Source organism: Panthera tigris, chromosome D3 (assembly GCF_018350195.1).
Source record: "Panthera tigris isolate Pti1 chromosome D3, P.tigris_Pti1_mat1.1, whole genome shotgun sequence".
Lineage (NCBI taxonomy): Eukaryota > Metazoa > Chordata > Mammalia > Carnivora > Felidae > Panthera > Panthera tigris.
This window is the reverse complement of record NC_056671.1, coordinates 45,560,996-45,582,920: the sequence shown is the minus strand read 5'-3', so window position 1 is coordinate 45,582,920 and position 21,925 is coordinate 45,560,996. Positions and strand designations below refer to the sequence as shown.

General features: G+C 44.2%; 1 long non-coding RNA gene across 3 annotated transcripts in view; it reads left to right on the top strand.

Moving 5' to 3' along the window:
• The first annotated feature begins 20,738 nt into the window (after window positions 1-20,738).
• LOC122232552 overlaps window positions 20,739-21,925 on the top strand; it is a 39,231-nt gene continuing 38,044 nt past the window's right edge. For 2 of the 3 annotated variants that reach the window (XR_006209909.1, XR_006209907.1), the window contains exon 1: window positions 20,739-20,814. This is a non-coding gene — a long non-coding RNA (uncharacterized LOC122232552). The remainder of the gene's footprint in view (window positions 20,815-21,925) is intronic. The other variant, XR_006209908.1, reaches the window with a different exon arrangement.

The window sequence follows — 21,925 nt, the reverse complement described above, 5'->3', positions numbered from 1 at the left end:
GTGGGGGAGGCTAGCTGGGAAGGCCAGCAGAGCTGAACACACAGGACTCCCACCTGCCCCGCTGGGAGCAGTAATCAGATGTGGCCAGGCACCTCGGGCATCACCTGGGGTGGTGGTTACCTGACAAAGTTATTTTACAAAGGTCCGGGAGCTGACAGACAGGAAAGAAAATAATCAGGCCACATTCACTTGAACGTAGAGGAGGTTTGGGAAGGGGAGAAGCTCAGGGGTAAGGTGGAGACCCCCAACCCCAGGAAACGGACTTTGATTGGTGGGTGGAGCTGTGGTCTCAGCCTATCAGAGCTGCCTTATCAGCACCTCCGCCTCATGATTCCCCTTCCTTATGGCCAGAGTGAGAGCCATTTGTAATAGAAGCCTGTAATCTCTTATCCAGAATCCAAAAAGTGTTGAAAATCCAAAGCAGTTTTTTTTTTTTTTAATTTTGTCAGCAAAACCTGCCCTCGGCTCATCTGAAGCTTCGTATAGACTTTATTCATCCCACGCTAAATGTCTATTTATATGTTTTGCTGGAGAAATATTAGTGTGCTTGATTAGAGGATGCCGTTCCAGACCTCACTGAGGGGTTATATAATACATCATATGTGCACCACACTACTTTTCTAAAATCTGGAAAATTCTGAAACATATCTGGCCCCAGGAGTTTTGGACAAAGAGTTGTGGTCTAATATAATCGACCGACTCATATAATGTTTAAAAGTAAAAGTGATGTAATGGCCTTGAATGTAAAATAAAGAAGAAATAAAAGACTAGAAAATGTTAATAACACAATGTATATTTCAATATGTAAATGCTAGAGCAGGACTACACTGGAAGACCTAAAAACTGAGTTGGATGCTTGCCCCTAAAGGTGGACTCTCCTGAATGTGGCAATTCAATTGTATGTGATAGGGGCGCCTGGGTGGCTCAGTCGGTTAAGCGTCTGACTCTTGATTTGGGCTCAGGTCATGATCTCATGGTTTGTGAGTGTGAGCCCCGCGTCGGGCTCTGTGCTGATAGTGCGGACTCTGCTTAGGATTCTCTCTCTTCTCTCTCTCTCTCCCTGTGTCTCTTAAAACAAACAAACAAACAAACAAACAAACAAGCAAACAAACAAAACCCAACAGGGGTGCCTGGGTGGCTCAGTTGGTTAAGCTTCCAACTTTAGCTCGGGTCATGATCTCCTCCTCCATGGGTTCCAGCCTCGCATCGGGCTCTGTGCTGACAGTTTGGAGCCTGGAGCCTGTTTCAGATTCTGTGTGTGTGTGTGTGTGTGTGTGTGTGTGTGTGTGCACGCGCCTCCCCACTCATGCTCTGCCTCTGTCTCTCAAAAATAAATAAATGTTAAAAAAAAATTTTTAATGTAACTGATAAGGTTGTATATGCTTTTTTTTTAACTCAAATACTAGGAATGGCATTGCCATGATTTTACAAAATGGTGAACAACTCTAAGTAAAGTTCCAAGTATCATAAACACAGTCTCCCTCAATGTACTCAATAGTTGCATTCCTGGAAAATCTGGTGCATGTAAAAACCAGGCAAAATGTCTGTGTGTTCATTTGTAAAACATAATTAGGTTTTAGGCTCAGATAATTATAATGAGGTTTTCACTTACGTTTGAAAGTGATTCAGGATGCAAAACAGTTCTTTGTTGTGGGCCACTGCCTCACACATGGCAGGGAGGCTTGTGTCCCTGGCCCCACAGATTAAATATCAGTAGTGCACCCAAACCAGACCATATGACCACCAGGAATGCCCCTCACATTCCCACAAAGCCCCTGTGGCAGTGCCCCCTGGGAGGGGAACACTGCCCACCACTCAACCCTGCTGGGAGCCACCAGGTGGAAGAAGCCAGCAAGGGGCTGGCAGATGAGCCCGTGGTGTCCCAGAACAGGCTCTGGTCCAGTTGGAGAATGCTGCAGTCAAGTCTGGACTGAGAAGTTAGGATTGGAAAGCCCTTGTCTTCCCCAGAATGTAAGTCTCAGGGATACAGACTGGAAGTGAACACCGAAGTTCCTCATCGGGTGTGCCAGCGTGGCCCTGTGGAGCTCCAGTTGGCTAACCCGGAGGACGTTCTGGCCTCAGCCACCTTTTTCCCCTGCCAGCAAGGTGGCACCTTCTGGAATGGGCTGATGGGCCGACTGCATGGTACTTGGCTGGTCTGCAGGTTAGTGGTGTCAGGCAGTCCGTGGGTCGTGTGCCCCCCTTTAAGAGTCACTCAAAGTCTCAATGTGTCTCAGTGGTTAAGAGTTAACCACAGCAGCATTATTCACAACAGCCACAATAGCCAAAAGAAGCAACCTAGGGGTCCCCCCGTGGGTGAATGACAAACAAACATGTTGTATATAGATAATGGCATATTATTCAGCCTTAGAAAAGGAAATTCTGATGCACGCTACAATGTGGATGGACCTTAAGGACAGTATGCTAAGTGAAAGAAGTAGTTTAGAAAATACTGCAAAAACCCACTACCTAGAGTAGTGAAATTCAGAGAGACAGAAATTGGAATGGTGGTTGCCAGGGGCTGATGTGGGGGAAGAGGGAATGGGGAGCTGTTGTTTCATGGGGACAGAGGTTTCAGCTCTGCATGATGGAAAAGAGCTCAGGAGATGGACGGCGGTGATGGCCACACAACAAAGTGAATGTACTTCATGCCACTGAGTGTACTTCATGCACACTTTAAAATGCTTAAGATGGGTGGCCCTGGGTGGCTCAGTCGGTTAAGCGACTGACTTTGTCTCAGGGCATGATCTCATGGTTCATGGGTTTGAGCCCCGCATCAGGCTCCATGCTGACAGCAGAGAGCCCACTTCGGATCCTCTGTCTCCCTCTCTCTCTGCCCCTCTCCCACTTGCACTGTCTCTCTCAAAAATAAGTAAACATTAAACAAAAATTTTAAATAAAAATCTTAAGATGGTAAATTTTATGCGATGTGTATTTTGCCACACATATAATGTAGATAATAATAAATTAGAGGAAACATAGATAACAAAATTAAGAAAACAAGTAAAAAGCTAAGGCTATGATGGAAAGACTGGGAATCAAGTTCTGGCTCTGCTACTCAGGAGGATATGGTGGATCTTGGCCAAGTTACCCTCTCTAAATCTCAGTTTCCCTATCTGTGAAACAGGAATAATGACTGTACTCTCCCTTTGGGTCCTGATGGAGCTCACTCCAGATGGTGTGTGTAAACCATGGGGCACAGCACCTGCCTGGCATGTTGTCGGTACTCAAGAGGTGTGATTATTATCATGCGTGCAGATTTTTTTTTAAGTTTATTTATTTTGAGAGAGACAGAGCTAGTGGGAGAGAGGCAGAGACAGAGGGAGGAGAGAGAGAACCCCAAGCAGTCTCTGCACTACCAGCACAGAGTGCGATGTGGGGCTTGAACTCACAAATCATGACATCCTGAGCTGAACCGAAATCAAGTCAGACACTTAACTGACTGAGCCATCCAGATGCCCTCTGCGTGCAGATTTTACATATCCGCTGCTCATGGAAGCAATCCTCCCTCTCAGACACTCCCATAGAAGCATTTAGGGCATTTGCCTTAACAGCAAGGTTAGAAGGACACTGACAAAGAATGACTGGGGACCCAGGAGCAGGGGTGGTGGGGTGGTGTGCATGTGTAACTTTCCTGAGCCTTCCTGCCTGTGGTTAGCATCCTCTGGGGCCACAGCCAAAGGTCCTCAAGGGCACCCAGAGCAACTTTGCTGTATCTAGAGAAAGCCTTTCTTAACTGGCCCCCAGAGGGACACTTCCTAAATTTAAAACTGCCACGATTCCCATTTAGACTCAGAGGGAGAGTTGATCATTGTTGTTGACAGCAGTAAAAGTCCATTTTCTTTTATTTTTGGTTAAACAATAATTTGATTGGAAAATGCTTCCTGGGGCAGTAATTAATGGCTGGTTGGAGGTAAGGCCAAAAGCGTTTCACCCAGAAAGTCATTAGTTACCAGGAAATGCTAGACCTAGAGGGGATTCACCGCTGGTACAAACTCTGAAGTTGGTAGGAAGAAAAAGAGAATAAGGAAAATGTAAGCAATTTCTTTTTATGCAGTGAAAAGTTTAAAAATGGAGCGTTGCGTTGCCATAGACACCACTTCTGGCTCTGGGCGGCTCTGGGCGGTCCTCGGTGCCTGCATCCAGCCGCACAGCAATTAGACACGGTTTTCAGCCTGGCGGCTGTGCCTTCCAAGTACCTATAATGAATATCTGCGGCTCCAGGCTCCTGCGGAAATCCTCAAGCCTTGACTTGTCATCGTAATTTCCTTGGGAAGTGTTTCTAATTACACATTTCTTACTGCCTGCCCCAGGTCAAGTCTTCTTGTATACAGTATACGAATTGCATAAAACCACAAAGCAGTGAGGGTACCTACTCCACCCCCTGGAGTGGTCCAAATTGCTATGTGGTTGTTTTTAACCTAGTAGTTAAGCATTGCTGGGTGTAATAGGGCGTCATTTGCATGAGCAAGAACAACATTAAAGGAGCAGCACGCGCCTCATTCTTTACAACTCTGTAGAGGTTTGAATCCATTTCAGCAAGACAGCTATATAATAACAGAACTTCCAACTCTAACACACAGACTGTTTATTTTAACTATTATAGCAGGGTCTTTGAGAAGAGGGACTTAATTATTTTGTGTTGTTCCCTGGGACCTGCCATTTAGGGAACTTCTGGCGGTTGAGTTTCCTGGAGGTGAAAGCATCATTACCTTTGGACTCTCTTGGTTGAGGAAATTCTCCCAGACTTGAGACAACATTCGCCAAATACTTTTAAAGGAAACTGAAGTCAAGTTAAATCTAAATCCAGATGCTACTGTTTGGATGTTAAGTTTTCTTTGAAGTTGAGCGAAATGGAGGCTTCTTTAGCTCTTGAAGAAGGGTCAAAAATGGTTTTCTAAAAGAAGGGTTTCTCTGGACTTGGGCAACCGCATCTCCACAGGAAGGGTCTATGGACACTACCCTCCCCTCCTTGTGTGTGTTTTGGAAGACTGAGAACTTGCAGGAACCAGCGGTACTGACTGATCACCTTGGTGGGGCTGAGGAGTTGGGCTCAGCTGAGCCCCTAGTTAGTGCCCACTGGGAAGGGCTGTTTGTGGCCCCATGTAGCAACTGCTGGCCAATGCAAGAACCTGCCCTGACCCCACTTCCTAAGGAATTTCATAAGGAAGGAGGAGCAGTTGCTGCAAAAAATGACTTTTGCTCTAAGCTTCCTTCTATGCACTGGCTCCTCTTCCTCCCATTCTCTAAATGTTGGGTGCCCAGGGCTCAGTCCCGGACCTCTTTGGTCTACATTTGCTTCTTAAGTGATCTCATCAAATTGCAAAGCCCTAAACAATTACCATCTGTAGTAAGTTGTATTTCCCAGGATTGTCCACAAAAACATTTCCATCCTACATGCTCTTCTATAATGTAATCTTCACATTCCTCCATCAAGAGAGAGGATCTATATCTACTCACCTCACCACCTACTTTGAATCTAGACAGGCTGTGACTGACTGTCTTGTAGCCCTTAGAATGGAGTGGAAAGGGTGCTGCATAGCTTTCAAGGCTAAGTTAGGTAAGGTGATGCAGCTTCTGCCTTGTTCATTGGTACACTCACTTATGGAGCCCTGAGCTGCCATGTACATAGTCCAGCCATCCCAAGGCTTCCATGCTGTAAGGAAGCCCAAACCACATAGAGAAGCCACTATGAGTAGTCCAGTTGACCACCTCTGCTCAGGTCCCAGTAACTAGCCAGCCTGAATTGGCAGATTTGTGAATAAAGATGCTTCCATGTGATTCCAAACCCACCTTACGTGTTGCCTCCAGCCTTAAAGTCTTCCAAGCTGAGACCTCATTGTGGCATAGAGACTAAACATTCCTGTTGTGCCCTGCCTTAAATTTTTTTTTAAGTTTCTTTATTTATTTTGAGAGGAGGGAGAGGCAGAAAGAGAGAGAGAGAGAGAGAGCAAATCCCAAGTAGGCTCTGTGCAGTCAGCATGGACCCCTATGTGAGACTTGATCTCATGAACTGTGAGATCACGACCTGAGCTGAAACTGATGGTCAGTCACTTAACTGGCTGAGCCACCCAGGCACCCCAGCCCTGCCCTAAATTCTTAACCCGTAGATTGGTGGGCAAATGAAATAGCTGTTTTAAGCTAAGTTTTGAGGTCATTTATTACACAGCTATTGTATCTGGAACACCATCTATATGCCATGACTCCCATGTTTGTATCTCCAGCTAAGGCCTCTCAAGGCTCTAGACTCACATTTCCCACTATTTATTTCACTTTTCCACTTGGATATCTAACAGGCTTCTCATAGAACATTCCCAGGATCAAATTAATGACTTATCTTGCCTTGAAAAGCTACTCTTTCCTTAGGTGTTTTCATCTCAATAAATGACACACCATCACTGACCCAATACCTAACTTCTCAGGCTAACAATCTAGATATTATCAGTGACTCCTCTCTTTCCCTTCCAACTCCCATCCAGTCCATCAGCAAATCCCATAAGCTCTACATTCAAAGCATTTCCCAAATAGGACTACTTCTTAACTATTTCACTGCTATAACCCTAACCCAAACCACATCATCTCTGTCCTGGGTTATGGCTAAAGCCTTTAACCTATTGTTCTTCCTACCTCCACACCTGATCTGTTGTCCCTTTCTCCCCAGTCAAGTCTCCAGAAGCCACAATAATCATCTCAGATGTAAATGACATCATAAGCTCCAACTCTTCCTTGTTCACTTGTCTGGCTGTTGACCAGGAATCTGGTTGGCGCTATTGACCAGGAATCTGTGTGGCCTTTGTGTGGCCTGGACTTTCTCACAATATGGTGTCTGTGTTCAGAGTGCAAGTGTCCCAAAAAAGAGAAGGAGAGCCAGCCAGGAGTGCCTTTTAGGCCTCAGCCTTGGATGTCATGCCACAGCACTTCTGCCACATTCTACTGGTTGAGGCAATTATGGAGATCCACCCAGGTTCAATGGCAGGGAAAAGAGACTCCACCTCTCATTGAAGCCTGTTACAGTCACCTTCTAAGAAGAGCATGTGAGATGGGATATATATTAGTGCAGCCATCTTTGGAAAGTACAGTCTGCCACACCATTTGAAAAGATTTAACTATGTAACAAAGAAAATTGTCTACACCCCCCCCCCCAAATACCAGAAGCAAATTGTAAATACAAAAGGCAGTATAAAGACATGCCAACTCTCTTCACTGAGCCCCTCCTCTGGGCATTGTGGGTTGGAAGCCTTTTTTTATAGTACTACAGGGAGAGATTGGGTCAACCGCGCCTGTTTCTTCTTCTCTTTAAGGGCAGGAGGAAGAGTGTTCTCTCCTTCATTTCTACCTGTAAAGCTCACTTCAGATGCCATTTTCTCTACAAGCCCTCCCTGATCCCCATCATGTGAGCAATGAGAGTTTTTACCCATCTCACGGGCTACTTCTACTTTCTCCCTTGTACTGCAGTTACTCACTTGTCTCTTATAAATCTTGCCTCTCCAAGGGTGCCTGGGTGGCTCAGTCAGTTAAGCATCTGACTTGGGTTCAGGTCATGATCTCACCACTCACTTGTGGGTTCAAGCCCTGTGTTTGGCTCTGTGCTGACAGCTCAGAGCCTGGAGCCTGCTTCGGATTCTGTGTCTCCCTCTCTCTCTCTGCTTCTCTCCCACTTTCTCTCTCTCAAAAATAAATAAACATTAAAAAAAAAGTTGAGGGGTGCCTGGGTGGCTCAGTTGGTTAGGTGATTGACTTCAGCTCAGGTCATGATCTCACAGTTTGTGAGTTCGAGCCCTGTGTTGGGCTCTGTGCTGACAGCTCAGAGCCTGGAGCCTACTTCAGATTCTGTGTCTCCCCTCTCTCTACCCCTTCCCTGCTCACGCTCTGTGTCTCTATCTGTCAATGATAAATAAGTGTTAAAAAAAAATTTAAAAAAAGTTGAAACCTTGCCTCTTTAATCCCCTCAAGAGTGTATTGAACTTTAAATTTTCAGTGTGCCTGGGTGGCTCAGTCGGTTAAGCGGCTGACTTCGACTCCGGTCATGATGTTGCAGTCCGTGAGTTCGAGCCCCGCATCGGGCTCTGTGCTGACCGCTCAGAGCCTGGAGCCTGTTTCAGATTCTGTGTCTCCCTCTCTCTGACCCTCCCCCATTCATGCTCTGTCTCTCTCTGTCTCAAAAATAAATAAACGTAAAAAAAAAAAAAATTTAAAAAAAAATTTTTCAAGGGTCAGGGAGTTTTAAAAATTCCTCCAGTTCCCTTCCTGCCCTGGTCTCTGTACTCGTCACATGTGCTAATTATTCAGTTATTTGCTGGGAAAATTCACAAAGAAGCAGTTGCGTACAGGTGTCTGATTCATTTACATTTGGAATGCAGTGGGTGCTCAGTTAAAACATGTTTTTATTTTTATTATTTTTTTTTTAATTTTTTTAATGTTTATTTATTTTTGAGACAGAGACAGAGCATGAATGGGGGAGGGGCAGAGAGAGAGAGGGAGACACAGAACCAGAAGCAGGCTCCAGGCTCTGAGCCATCAGCCCAGAGCCTGATGCGGGGCTCGAACTCACGAACCATGAGATCGTGACCTGAGCTGAAGTTGGGCGCTCAACCGACTGAGCCACCCAGGCGCCCCTAAAACATGTTTTTAGTGAATGGACTGTAATCGACTAAACGCAGGACACTTAAGGGGGAAGTAAGAAAAAGAGCTGGTCCTGGCCTTCACAATAATGGAAGAGCTATTAAGACAGTAGCACATGGCTATGATTTATTGACAAAAGTCTGTGGGACTTAGAGAAAGCTTTTTAAGCCTATACAACCAAAGTCAGAAAACAAAAGGGAAGATTAATATAGTTTCTACTGCATAAAACATGAAAACAAAACACTTCTGTACATTAAAAAAAAAAATCACAAATACAATTAAGGCAAACAGCAAGCCAGGGAAAACTTGCCAATATGTTAACAAAGGGTTACTGGGGCACCTGGGTGACTCAGTTAATTGAGCATCCAAGTCTTGATATTGGCTCAGGTCATGATCCCAGGGTTGTGGGATTGAGCCCTGCATCAGGCTCCTGGCTGAGCTTGGAGCCTGGTTAAGATATTCTCTCTCTCTCTCTCTCTCTCTCTCTCTCTCTCTCTCCCCCTCTCCCTCTGCCCCTCTCCCCACCTCTTGTGCCCTCTCTCTCTAAAATAGAAAAAAAGGGGGGGGGTTACTATCCTTAATATTTGAAAAGGTCTTCTATATCAGTAATAAAAAGACAAGTATTGCAACAACAACAACAAAAAAAAAACCCTAAAGAAAGCATATAAATAGTCAAAACAAAAATAAAAATATAAATGGTTAATAAACACAGTGGAAAAAGCCCTTCAATGTCATTAATAATCATGTAAATTCATAGTAAAAACACAGTGAAGTCACGTTTTTCTTTTATCAAATTGGCAAAGTATTTTTATTAAAATAACTTGCAATGTTGGCAAGACTAGGAAGACTGAAAATTGATGTTTAAACTGCATGTCAGTGGGGTGCCTGGGTGGCTCAGTCGGTTATACATCCGACTTTGGCTCAGGTCATGATCTCATGGTCTGTGAGTTTGAGCCCCGCATCAGGCTCTGTGCCGACAGCTCAGAGCCTGGAGCCTGCTTTGGATTCTGTTTCCCTTGCTCTCTGCCCCTCCCCCACTCTCTCTCTCTCTCTCAAAAATAAACAAACAGTAAAAAAAATTTTTTTTAAATAAATAAAGTTGTATGTCCAAAACCTTTAAAATGGGCGTGTTCTGCGACCTGGAATTTCAACATCCCCTAACTTACGCCAAAGGACGTATTGCTGAAGTTTATACAAAAATGCCTCAGAAGAATTAATTTTAATAGCAGAAAATTGGGATTCATGTCCAGCAATGGGGATTAATTTAAATTGGTTAAATAAATCATAGTACTCCTTTCATGTAACCATTTCAAATCGCCATTTCAAATGCTGATATGAGATAGTATTGAATAAAGAGGGAACATATCCATGTTCTATAGTTAATTTAAAAAATCAATTTAGGGGCGCCTGTGTGGCTCAGTCAGTTCAGCGTCTGACTTCGGCTCAGGTCATGATCTCTGGCTCGTGGGTTCAGGCCCTACATTGGGCTCATTGCTGTCAGGGATCCTCTGTCCTGCTTCGGATCCTCTGTCTCCAGCTCTCTCTGCTTCTCCCCTGCTTTCCCTCTCTCTCTCATTCTCTCTCAAAATAAATATATAAACTAAAAAAAAAAAAATTATCTAGCAAATGTAGAGTCATTTTATTTTTCATTACATATATATATTCCATAAACATAAACATGCATAAAAGCAGCCTAGAAGGATTCACCACCAAAAATTTTAGGATTCTGAGATTTTCTTTTTTCAGATCTCTTTTTTGTGTTTTTAAACTTTCTACACGAACATTCTTTTCTATTCAGGGGAAAAAAATACCATTATTTCTTGTAAGTGGTGTGGAAGTGCCCCTGAAATCTAGATGGGAATGCGAGTTCTAGCTGTTTCCCTTGAAAACATCTCTAGGCCCCACGGGCACACATTAACAACAGCCTGTTCTCTCCCGAGGGTCGAGTTGGGGTGGGAGGAATTTGGGTGAATGTTTGCACTTGCTGCTGGTTCTGCAGTAAATCTTGAAGACTGTGGGAATAGGTGCTTAGCATTCCCCAGGGTTGGAGAATGTGGTTGAGGTTCTCTGTCCTTCAGTCTCCATCATGCAGAAAGATCTGTGAGTGAGGGGTTTCGGAATTGAAACGCCACTCCACGGGAGCATTTTGGTTTCACCCAAAAGTGATTTGCTTTATTTGCTTTATTTCCTCCCTGCAGAAATAAGGGGATGATAGAATTAGTTCTTGCACTGAGCGTGGGGGTGGAGGTTAAGCAAATTACATTTCTGCAGCAAAGTAAAAATGAGATGGGTGTGAGCATTGGAGCAGAAGAGGGAAACAAAGTTGCCTTATTTTCCCCTTTATTTAGCTCCCAGTTTTATGAGGGTACACAAAAATCACACAAAGAAATCTGATGGGAATAGTCCCTAAAACTAAAAAGTAACATAAACCAATGGTTTAGCCTTCATAAATTCCTCTGACTCTATTTCCAAATTTAATTCTACATAAAACTATCCCATGCCACTTTGGGGACCACTAAAACCAGTGAATATTATGGAACAAAAAAAGGGAGAAAGTTTTTAAAAATACGTTTGTTCAGATGCCTGCATCAAATATTAAAAACCTGTCAGTTCACAACGGAGAATACTCACCTGCCCATAGATATAAGCAAAAACATTTCCTTTGCCTGAGAAGTATTTTTTTTCCATTTTATTGCTTTTTAATTTTTAGTATTTTTAAAAAATGTTTATCCATCTATCTTGAAAAAGAGAGAGAGAAAGCATGTGAGTGATTGAGGGAGGGGCAGAGAGAGAGGGAGAGAGAGAATCCCAACTGCTGTCAACTTGAAACCTGACTCGGGGCTCAATCTCACAATCGCATGAGATCATGACCTGAGCTGAAACCAAGAGTGGCACGCTTATCCAACTGAGCCACCCAGGCACCCCATTTTATTATTGCTATCAGAAGTATAGGAAATGGCTTAAAACACACTGGTGGTTTAGCTTTTTATGAGATTTCTTTAAAAAAATTTTTTTAATGTTTATTTATTTTTGAAAGAGAGAGAGAGTCAGAGCACAAGCAGGAGAGTCAGAGCACAGGGCAGGGAGAAAGGGAGACACAGAATCAGAAGCAGGCTCCAGGCTTTGAGCTGTCAGCATGGAGCCCAATGGGGGCTCAAACCTATGAACCACGAGATCATGACCTGAGCCGAAGTTGGACGCTTAACTGACTGAAACACCCAGGCACCCCTTTATGAGGTTTCTTTTTGATTCAACAAGTTTTGAATGACATAAATGAGCTTTGCACAGATGCTTCTAGAAAGTTTATGGCTCATCCCAGAGGTTCCCAGAGAACGGCTGTCTCCACATCACACCTCATGGGACCCCTGGCCCAGGACAGCAAAGGTAAAGGAGGCTGTAATTCTCTCTCAACCTTCTTCAGATTTGGAACTTGGAAGGGCCACAGAAAACAATGAATTCAGTGACACATCTGATTGTCAGCTTCCCTGTGCCAGCAACCATGCTTGCTAGGGACCAGGGCTATTGTGGCATGTTCAAGCCCTTGACCTGCTGGAGTTTATAGCTGGCGGTGAGCACAGAGCCAAGGAGAGGACATTTATTTAATAGGCTTCTGTGTGTTTCTGTTCTTATTTTACTCTCGGACAAGCTGGTGAAGGCAATGGTTTTCAACAACCTATCTGATCCTACTATTTGTACGTTTAACGGAATTATCTCTAGAAATGCTAAAGGACAATCTAATAACCATACAAAGCCTCCCAGCTCTCTTTCTCTCTCTAAACATAGTTCACTTGTCCTGCCTGTCCTCAGCTGTCCCCTGAATCTCTGTCCTTCTTTTCCTCCACACGTGCCCCAGATTTCCCCCATCTCAGCCTACTCTGGTGTTTCTCTCCCTCCTTTTTCTCATTCTTTCCCAATGGATTTTTCCTTCATCCTATACTTGCCCTCTGTTCTTCTCTGTAGAAGTCAAATCAGCCTACCTTGGCCCTTCTTCTTTTCCTCCCTTACCCTAACCCTGCAGCAAAAGGCCCAGAATCTACCAGGAAAGGCAGAATTCTCCCCGTTGGGTGTGAAAGCTAAGATTTAGGCACAGTTTACTCCCTCAACAGATAGGACTTAGAGTACATCACTCACCCGCGTAGTGGAACCAATCTTCAAAATTCCTCATCCCAAAGTTTGGGCCATTCCCAAAGTACAAAGGGAGGCCCTCAGGGACGGCTTTGGGTGGATGAGGAACAGAATTACGTCATATGTATGGATAGCCACATCCTCTCAGGGTGGTGTCCAGGCCTCGGACAGGAAATAGCCCTTCTCCCAGGAAGCTCCCTGTGGTGTGTGTCTCAGGAGAATGTCACCATTCTTGTCCTCAGAGGCCTGCTCTGCACAGAGCTGGGGAGGGTGGAGGGACGGGGGTCGTTCACTCTTTCCTGTGAGTGGCTCCCCTTTAGCAGTGTGAGGCCCGCACTGGCTGCACAGTTCCTGTATTTCTCATGGTGCTTGCTTGGAGGTCTTGAGGGGAATAACTGTGACATCTGCTCTTGGAGTGTTTCCCAGGCCTGCTGGGGTTCAAAGCCCTCATCTGTTCCAGGGACTTTAGCTTCTGGTTCCTCCTACCACTTCTCACGGATGCTTCAGGGGGGACCTATAACCAAAGCTTAAAACTCAGGTTGCTAAGTGGCCCCTGGGTGGCTCAGTCGGTTAAGCATCTGAGTCTTGATTTTGGCTCAGATCATGCTGTCACAGTTCCTGAGTTCAAGCCCCACATTTAACTCTGTGCTGACAGCTCTGAGGCTGCTTAGGATTCTCTATCTCCCTCTCTCTCTCTGCCCCTCCCCAACTCGTGCACACGTGTGCTCTCTCTCTCTTTCAAATAAATTAATAAACATTAAAAAAAAAAAACCTCAAGTTGTTAGACATCTGGAAGAGTCAAAAGCTCTGGCAGATGGAAGTATTTCAAAGGCTCTGAGAAAAGGGTATCCCAAAATGTATTTGTAAATATACAATCATAGTCTTCTCAAAGTGACTGTTTTAAGAAATTCAATGACAACCACTTTAGATGAGAATCTGTGAGACATATTGGGGAGTGTGGAGTGGAGGACAGCAAGAGCAGGAAGGAAGGAGACTTTGGGGTTTCTATAGAAACAGTTTGAGGGAGGGGTGTCTGGGTGGCTCAGTCAGCTGAGTGTGTGACTTCAGCTTAGGTCATGATCTCATGGGTCGTGGGTTTGAGCCCCACATCAGGCTCTGTGCTGACAGCTCAGAGCCTGGAGACTGGTTCAGATTCGGTGTCTCTCTCTCTCTCTGCCCCTCCTCTCCCCCTCAAAAGTAAATAAACATTAAAATCTTAAAAGAAAGAAAGAAAGAAAGAAAGAAAGAAAGAAAGAAAGAAAGAAAGGAAGGAAGAGTTCAAGGGTAATGGGGTCTTCTCCCCCTTGCTCCCTCTTGGGTAGGCCTTTCTGATTTTGCTGGGCCCATCGGAGTCAGAACTCCACTTTCTTTTGAAAGAGAGAAAGAGAGAGAGTAAGAGAGGGAGGGGCAGAGAGAGGGAGAGACAGGATCCCAAGCAGGTTCTGGGCTGCCAACACAGAGCTCAACATGGGGCTCCAGCACAGGAAACATAAGTCATGACCTGAGCTGAGATCAAGAGTCAGGCACTTAACTGACTGAGCCACCCAGGTCCCCCTGATCTGTTTTTAGCACACTGACCAATCAATAGATAATTGACTCACAAGAGCCAGAAGGGAAGGTAAGCTGAAGGAGGCTTCTAGAAAGCAATACTACCTAAAACAAAGCCATTTCTCATGGCTGTGAATGCTGTCATCTGCTGGCAAGCTTCTCAGGTGAAATTAGAGGCATTGAAGCAAAAAGAAGGGAGTTATGGGGTTTGTTCCCTTCCATACCGAATCAATAAAAGTAACAAACCTCGTGTGATTACAATAAAAATATATACTTGGTCTTTGTCACCTGTTTCTGACACAGATCTCCTAAATCCATTGTAATATCCTGGATAATAGGAGCTTCTTTTGTTCTAATTAGGCTACTCGTGGCTGGCCCCTAGGTAACTGCAAGATGGGGGCTAATCTCCAGATAGATCAAGCCATGATTAGAGAGTTGGACCTCTTGGGAGGGAGAGGGACTAGAGATTGAGTCCAACCACCAGCGACCAATGGCTTAATTGATCATGCCTGCCTGTGCAATGACAGCTCCATAAACCCCCCTAAACACTGGGTTTGGAGAGCTGCTGGGCTGGTGAATGTGGGGAGCTGGGAGAGTGACATCAGAGAGAGCACTGAAGGCCCAGTCCCTCCCCTATGCCTTTCCCTGTGTGTCTCTTCCATTTAGCTGTTCCTGAGTTGAATCCTTTATAATAAATCAGAAATAGCAGGTAAAGTGTTTTCCTGGGTTCTGTGAACAGTTCTGGCAAATTTTCAAACCTGAGGAGGGGATTGTGAAAACCTTGAGTTTATAACCAACTGGTCAGAAGTATCAGCAGTAAACTGGGACTTGTGGCTGGCATCTGAATGGGTGACAGTCTTGTGGGTTTGAGCCCTTACAGCGGTGGGCTCTGTACCAATTCTGGGTGGTGAGTGTCAGAACTGAATTGAACTGTATGACACCCAGTCAGTGTCCAGAGAGTTGGAGAATTGGTTGATGTGGAGGGAAAAAAAACCCTCACCTGGTGTAAGAAGTGGTGTGAGTGAAAACGTGTTACAAGTGTCCTTTTTTAAGGACTAAGAATTCCACGGCACCGAAAAAATTAGCACTAAGGGTGAGAATGGAACGAAGAGGGACATTTAATACACTTTTGGCTGTGTTTCTGTTCTTCTTTCGCTCTTGGACAAGCTGTTTAAAAAACAGTTTTAAGCAGCCTTTTTGATAAAACTATTTGTTTAGGGGTGCCTGGGTGGCTCAGTCGGTTAAACATCTGACTCTTGATTTCAGCTCAGGTCATGATCTCACGGTCGGAGCCTGCTTGGGATTCTCTCTCTCTCTCTGCCTCTCTCTCTCTCAAAATAAATAAAGAAACTTAAAAAACTTATTTGTTCGGGTGCCTAGGTGGCTCAGCCGGTTAAGCCTCCAACTTTGGCTCAGGTCATGACTTCACGGTTCATGAGTTCGAGCCCTGCGTCAGGCTCTGTGCTGACAGCGCAGCACCTGGAGCTTGCTTTGGATTCTGTGTGTCCCTCTGTGACCCTCCCCCATTTGCACTCTGTCTCTCTCTCTCTCTTAAAAATTAACAAACATTAAAAAAATTATTTGTTCATTTGGTTTTTGGGGGTATTGTTTTGTTTGGTTAAGACAAATGAAAGCTACCTGAGACACAGTGTTGAGTATCAGGTAGCTGATATTTGCAGTATTGTGCCTGGCCCATCCGCAGTGGGAAGGACTCAGCAGGCTGAGATCCAGAAGTGACCTGTTGGCTATATTAGTGCCGCTGGACAAACAGCTGGGCCAGAGACAACACACTTAAGGAATGTTTTCTCAGCCTGGCCCAGGGAGGCCGCACATCTGTCCTGGCCTGTTGACCTGCTTTCTGCAGCCAACACGGGAGACAGGGCCAAAAGAGGCGATGCCATAAATTAATGATATGTGCATAACGTTCAAAGCGCTTCACATACTTCATGCTATGTAAAATTAACGTTGTGCTTACAATTTGTTTCTTAGAATCTAAGTGTGTCCACTTTACAAAGATGAATCTGTAACACATTCTCTAAACATAGCCCAAGAATTTTAAGAGACCAAAATAAGATTTTTAGGCAGAAACACCCTTGCTTTCAATGAGTAACATGCCACATGCTTGGGGTTTGAACAAGCTTGAACTTCATAGTTCATTTTAATATTTGTCTTTGATCAGCTTTTTGCTAACGATCCATCAAGACACATTTGAGCGACTCCTTGGAAAACACTTCATGCACAATGCACTGTGCTAGAGGCATTGTCTCACGCCCTATTCAGGCTCTGTGGAAGATAACAGTACTCCTTTCAGTTTAGTGTTCAGAAGAAATCCCTTCACCAATTTATATTAGTATTAGCAATTTTGAATCTATTAAAATGTGGAACAGAATAAGATTGAAAGTTCAGAATAGAGAGCTGAGTACAGTCTTTCTAAAAACTCAGTTACCAATACACTAAAGTGATGTGTCCAACCTATGGTCTTCCTAGAAATTGTCTAGAAAACTGTCTTCACAGAAACTCTGTAGTAGTCCCTCGTGCCCGAGTGTTTTATGCCAAACAGTAGTATGTGAACAATATCAACTGCTTTGAGGCTCCAGTGTTTCCCACGGAGCACAGGCTGTTGTTATCAAATGTCTGTATGTTGTGAAATGTTTACAGCTTCTCAAAAGCTCTTCATTAAGAGAAATGTGCTCCAGCAAGCATACCAAAAGCAACAACAGCCACATACTCTCTCTCTCTCTCTCTCTCTCTCTCTCTCACACACACACACACACACACACACACACACACACACTTCAAAAATTCAGAACATTCATGCCTGTGTCAACATGATTTCAGATAAGCACCAACCAAGAACCCAAACACGGTGTTGGCAAAGCCAGCAAATAAAGAGAAACACAGTGTTCTGCTGGCCCTCACCTCATCTGCCTCCAAGGGGACTATATTTTAAAGCATTTTTTTAAAGTTTTATTTATTAAGTAATCTCTACACCCAACTTGGGACTCAAACCCATGATCCTAAGATCAAGAGTCACATGCTCTTCGGACTAAGCCAGCCAGGTGCCCCTTGATACGTTTTATTATATAGCCAACCCCATCCTATTTGTGTCTATTTGGGCATTTTACTAGGAAGTACTGTTTCTAATTTTTAGAAGAAAAAATATCTTTCCTTAATTACAAGGTTGTAGATGTCAGAAACTTAATCAAGTTACAAAAGATGTATGATAGTTTTTGAAAATCACATTGAGAAGGGGCACCCCTGGGGGGCTCAGTCAGTGGTTAAGTGGCCAGCTCTTGATTTCGGCTCAAGTCATGATCTCGTAGTTAGTGCGTTCCATCCCTGTGTTGGGGATCCGCCATCAGCGCAAGCCTGCTGGGGATTCTCTGTCTCCCTCTCTCTCTGCCCCTCCCTTGCTCGCCCACTCTCTCTTCACATAAATAAACTTAAAAAGCAATCATATCAAGAAGGAACATGATTTGCTATGTTTTATTTTAAGTTTATTTTTATGTATTTCGAGAGAGACATAGAGAGCAGTGGCAGGGGCGGTGGGGCAGGGGTGGGTAGTGTGTGCAGAGACAGAGGGAGACGGAATCCCAAACAGGTTCTGCACTGTTAGCGCAGAGCCCAATGTGGGACTCGAACTTCTGAACCACGAGATCATGACCTGAACCAAAATCAAGAGTCGAACGCTTAACTGACTGAGCCACTCAGTACCCCCCGATGATTTATTCTAGGCTACCATGAGTAGTAGCACCCCAACATATACATGAATTACACAGCAGGTTTATTTTGGCCACAGTTTGTCTCATAGCTCTTTATAGATTTATCAACTCTTGGTGGAGAGTTTGATGGATCAAAGCTTTTCAAGCTGGTTCCAGATACCATACTGCTACTGATTCAGTTACCAGCATTTCAGTAAATATTATTTGAAAGCATCCCAGCCCATCATTCACAATACATTTATTCATTCACAATACATTTATTTTTTTTTAATTTTTTTTAACGTTTATTTATTTTTGAGACAGAGAGAGACAGAGCATGAACGGGGGAGGGTCAGAGAGAGGGAGACACAGAATCGGAAGCAGGCTCCAGGCTCTGAGCCATTAGCCCAGAGCCCGACGCGGGGCTTGAACTCACAGACCGCGAGATCGTGACCTGAGCTGAAGTCGGACGCTTAACCGACTGAGCCACCCAGGCGCCCCCACAATACATTTAAGTGAATCTCTCTGTCAGGTTTGGTACCCATTTCCAGAAAATCAAAAAGTGAGAAAATAAAAAGGAATCTATCCTTAGAGAGAAAAAGAGAACATTTGCACGCAAACTTCTCCCTTGGATTTGATTACATGAAAGCACCCAGAGGCCATGAATTTGGTTCATAGTGAGACACTGTGCTCATTCCCTTTCTTGGGAATGTATCTGGGCTGTTTGTCCAAGGGTGGCCAGTGACACTTCCCTGTATGAGGCCAAGGCGTTGGGGCGTTTGGCCAAGAGAGGTGAGAGATGGGAGGCCAGAGCGCAAAGAGGCCTGAGGGCCCCAGCAGCAGTGAGTTGGTGACAGGTGTGCCATGGAAGGTGAGGGCCCAGGACTACCTCAATAGGAAGGCCACCTGCCAGCCAGAAGAGGTGTTTGAGTTGACATCCTAAACCAAGACATGGCCAATGGATGAGGCCTTAGTTCTTTTTCTTTCCTCCCCCCAAATACTGTACTTTCCACAAATGCATCCTCTCTTTTCTTTCTACAGTTATTCAAAATCTGCCCCTCTTTTTTTAATTTTTATTTATTTTTGAGAGAGAGAATGAGAAAGAGCATGCAAGAATGCAGGAGGGGCAGAGAGAGAGGGAGACAGAGAATCCCAGGCAGGCTCCATGCCAGCAGTACAGAGCCTGATTCGGGGCTTGAACTCAGGAACTGTGAGATAGTGATCTGAACCGAAATCAAGAGCCGGCTGCTTAACTGACTGAGCCACCCAGACACCCCAAAACCTGGCCCTCTTTTAACATCAGGATTCCATCCCTTGGTTTCATGAAGCACCCTCTGCTGATCTGAGCCACATTCTTTGACTTTCTTTCACTTATGCTATTAACCGTTTGTGCAGCTCATTTAGGACTTAATCTTAGGGTATCTTTTGATGTTCAGAATTATTCTTTCAATGTGTCTTGTTTCGCTAAGCCAGACTAGGAACTCCTTGAAGTTAGGACCTGATCAATAGTGTGCACGGCCAGACCAGTCATGCTTTTTCCAGCAGTCAGCGTTGCTCGACCACTGATGGATGGAGCCACTGGCCTATGGTTTATTAGACTTTTCCTTAATGAGGACAGGATGATTCCCAGAGCCTGAGGCGAGTGTTGAGTCGCAGGGTAAGTGACCCTCCTGCAGGCGTGTTGGGGATGAGCGTAAGTTCCTGGCAGTGCTTTCTCACTATTTATCCTCTTATCATTTTGCTCTCCAACTCTCTTTAACCATGTTTGTGCTAACTTTTCTAGATTAGAGGAAATCTCCCCTCTTTCTAAAACCTGCAAGTGTTAGATTCTTTAAAAAAATTTGTTTTAACATTTATTTATTTTTGAGAGAGAGTGCAAGCAGGGCAGGAGCAGAGAAAGGGGGACAGAGGAGCCAAAGCAGGCTCTGCGCTGTTAGCCATGAGCCTGACAGGGGACTCGAACTTGTGAGCTGTGAGATCATGACCTGAGCCGAAGTCAGATGCTCCACCAACTGAGCCACCCAGGCTCCCCTGTTATATTCTTATTATACCTGAATATGGTGTTGACTCTTGAATCTCATCAAGCCTCTAACCATTTAACCTTTGGCTTTCCTGACCCACTTCTCGCAATTCCATGTGGGTCTTTATTATTCAGCCTTTACCATTTACCCTTCCTATTCATGGACCATGTGACTTTAACATCAGATTAATAGAAGAGTGCCTCAGTGGCCACTTTGGCACTTTGGTCTCCTCGCATCACTGCTGTTCAATGGGGGCACTGCTGGCATTGAGAGAGCAGGTCTGTGGTCCTTGGACTGAAAGAGTTTGAGCATCCTGGCCTTCCATCGCCGAGAACCAGCACTGCCAGGGATTTACAATAAGCAAAAATGTCCCCCCAAATTTCCAAGTGGCTCCTTGTTGAGTCACACTGCTTGAGATCTGCCTTTAGATCTTTCAGAAACACACATTTTCTCCCTAAATGGGATTGTTTGTGCCTCTGTCAATACACTGTTTCTTTTTTGAAGGCTTGTCATATTTTAAAGTCATTCTTCCTTTTAAAGTTTTTTTTTTTTTTTTAGCCTTGGAATGAGTCATACATTATTTTATTTTGTTTTCTTTTGTTTTACTTATTATCATGGGAAATGTGGAACACACACAAATAGTGTAGTATAAGGAACCCCCATGGATCCATCACCTCGTTTTAACAATTATGACCTCATAGACATTCCTGTTTTTTCTATACAGCCACCTACGATTCTCCACCTACTCCCCCCCTGCGATTAGGCAATTTTGAAGCAAATCACAGACATCATTCATGGTATGTAACTATTTGATAAACTTTATGGTATCTTTATTTTTTTTTTAAGCCAACAAGGATTAAGGTGGAAACATTTGCTTAATTCTCCAGGACCCCACCCTTCTATATCACCTCCACATTCCTTCTGCTTCACCAAACATAAATCTTGTGTTGTAACTATTCCTACTTGCTTGCTTCCTCTATTTCCTGAGACAATGCCAGGACAAGTCAAGACTTTGTCACATGCTCTGTTTTTAGCAGCTGTTTGTATCATACAAGTCTTTTTTTTTTTTTTTATGTTTATTTTTGAGAGAGAGAGAGAGAGAGAGAGAGACAGACTGCGAGCAGGGGAGGGGCAGGGAGAGAGGGAGACACAGAATCCGAAGCAGGCTCCAGGCTCTGAGCTGTCAGCATAGAGCCCAACGTGGGGCTCAAACCCATGAACTGTGAGATCATGACAAGTCTTACTGCTGTATGTTTTATCTGTGCTAGCGTGGTGATCTGTATTAGCCAACTGACATCCACGTGTTCTCTTGGGTAAAGCAAAATGTAGTTTAACACCATCCAAATATCACTTCTATTTCTGCCTCTCTTTGTATTTCCTGGAAAGCTCTCGACCAGGCTGGGAACTCTGAGTCCATGATTTAACCAGCCCTCCTGTTTTTTTCCTTACCTGTCCTGCTAATTTGGAAAATGTGTGTCCTTCTGATGTACTCACATTTCAATTCTCATACAAGCATTTAATGAAAGCAAAAAGGTTGCTTTTCAGTTGTGTTTATAAAATAGTTTAAAATTGAAGAGAATATAAGTCGAGTCCATTAATGGTTGAGTGCTGATATTCAACAGAATATAGGGATGATTGGTTCTTTGTCATGACTGGTTCTTAAATAATTAGGACAATTAGTGTGTGCAGCTTTCTTCCTTTACACCCTTGTGGGATGCATTTGCTGGCTATTTGATTCCTTAGTGGTTAGAACTGATTAACCTTGCTGACTTTGGGGGCAGCTCTTTGAACACAAATTGATGAACCTTAATCTGTAGCAATCTTAAGTGTCAAACCATTAACACTGAAGCCCCTGGACTCTTCAGTTTATGTGGGGAGTCATTATCTTGACCTAGAATGCGACTTTTC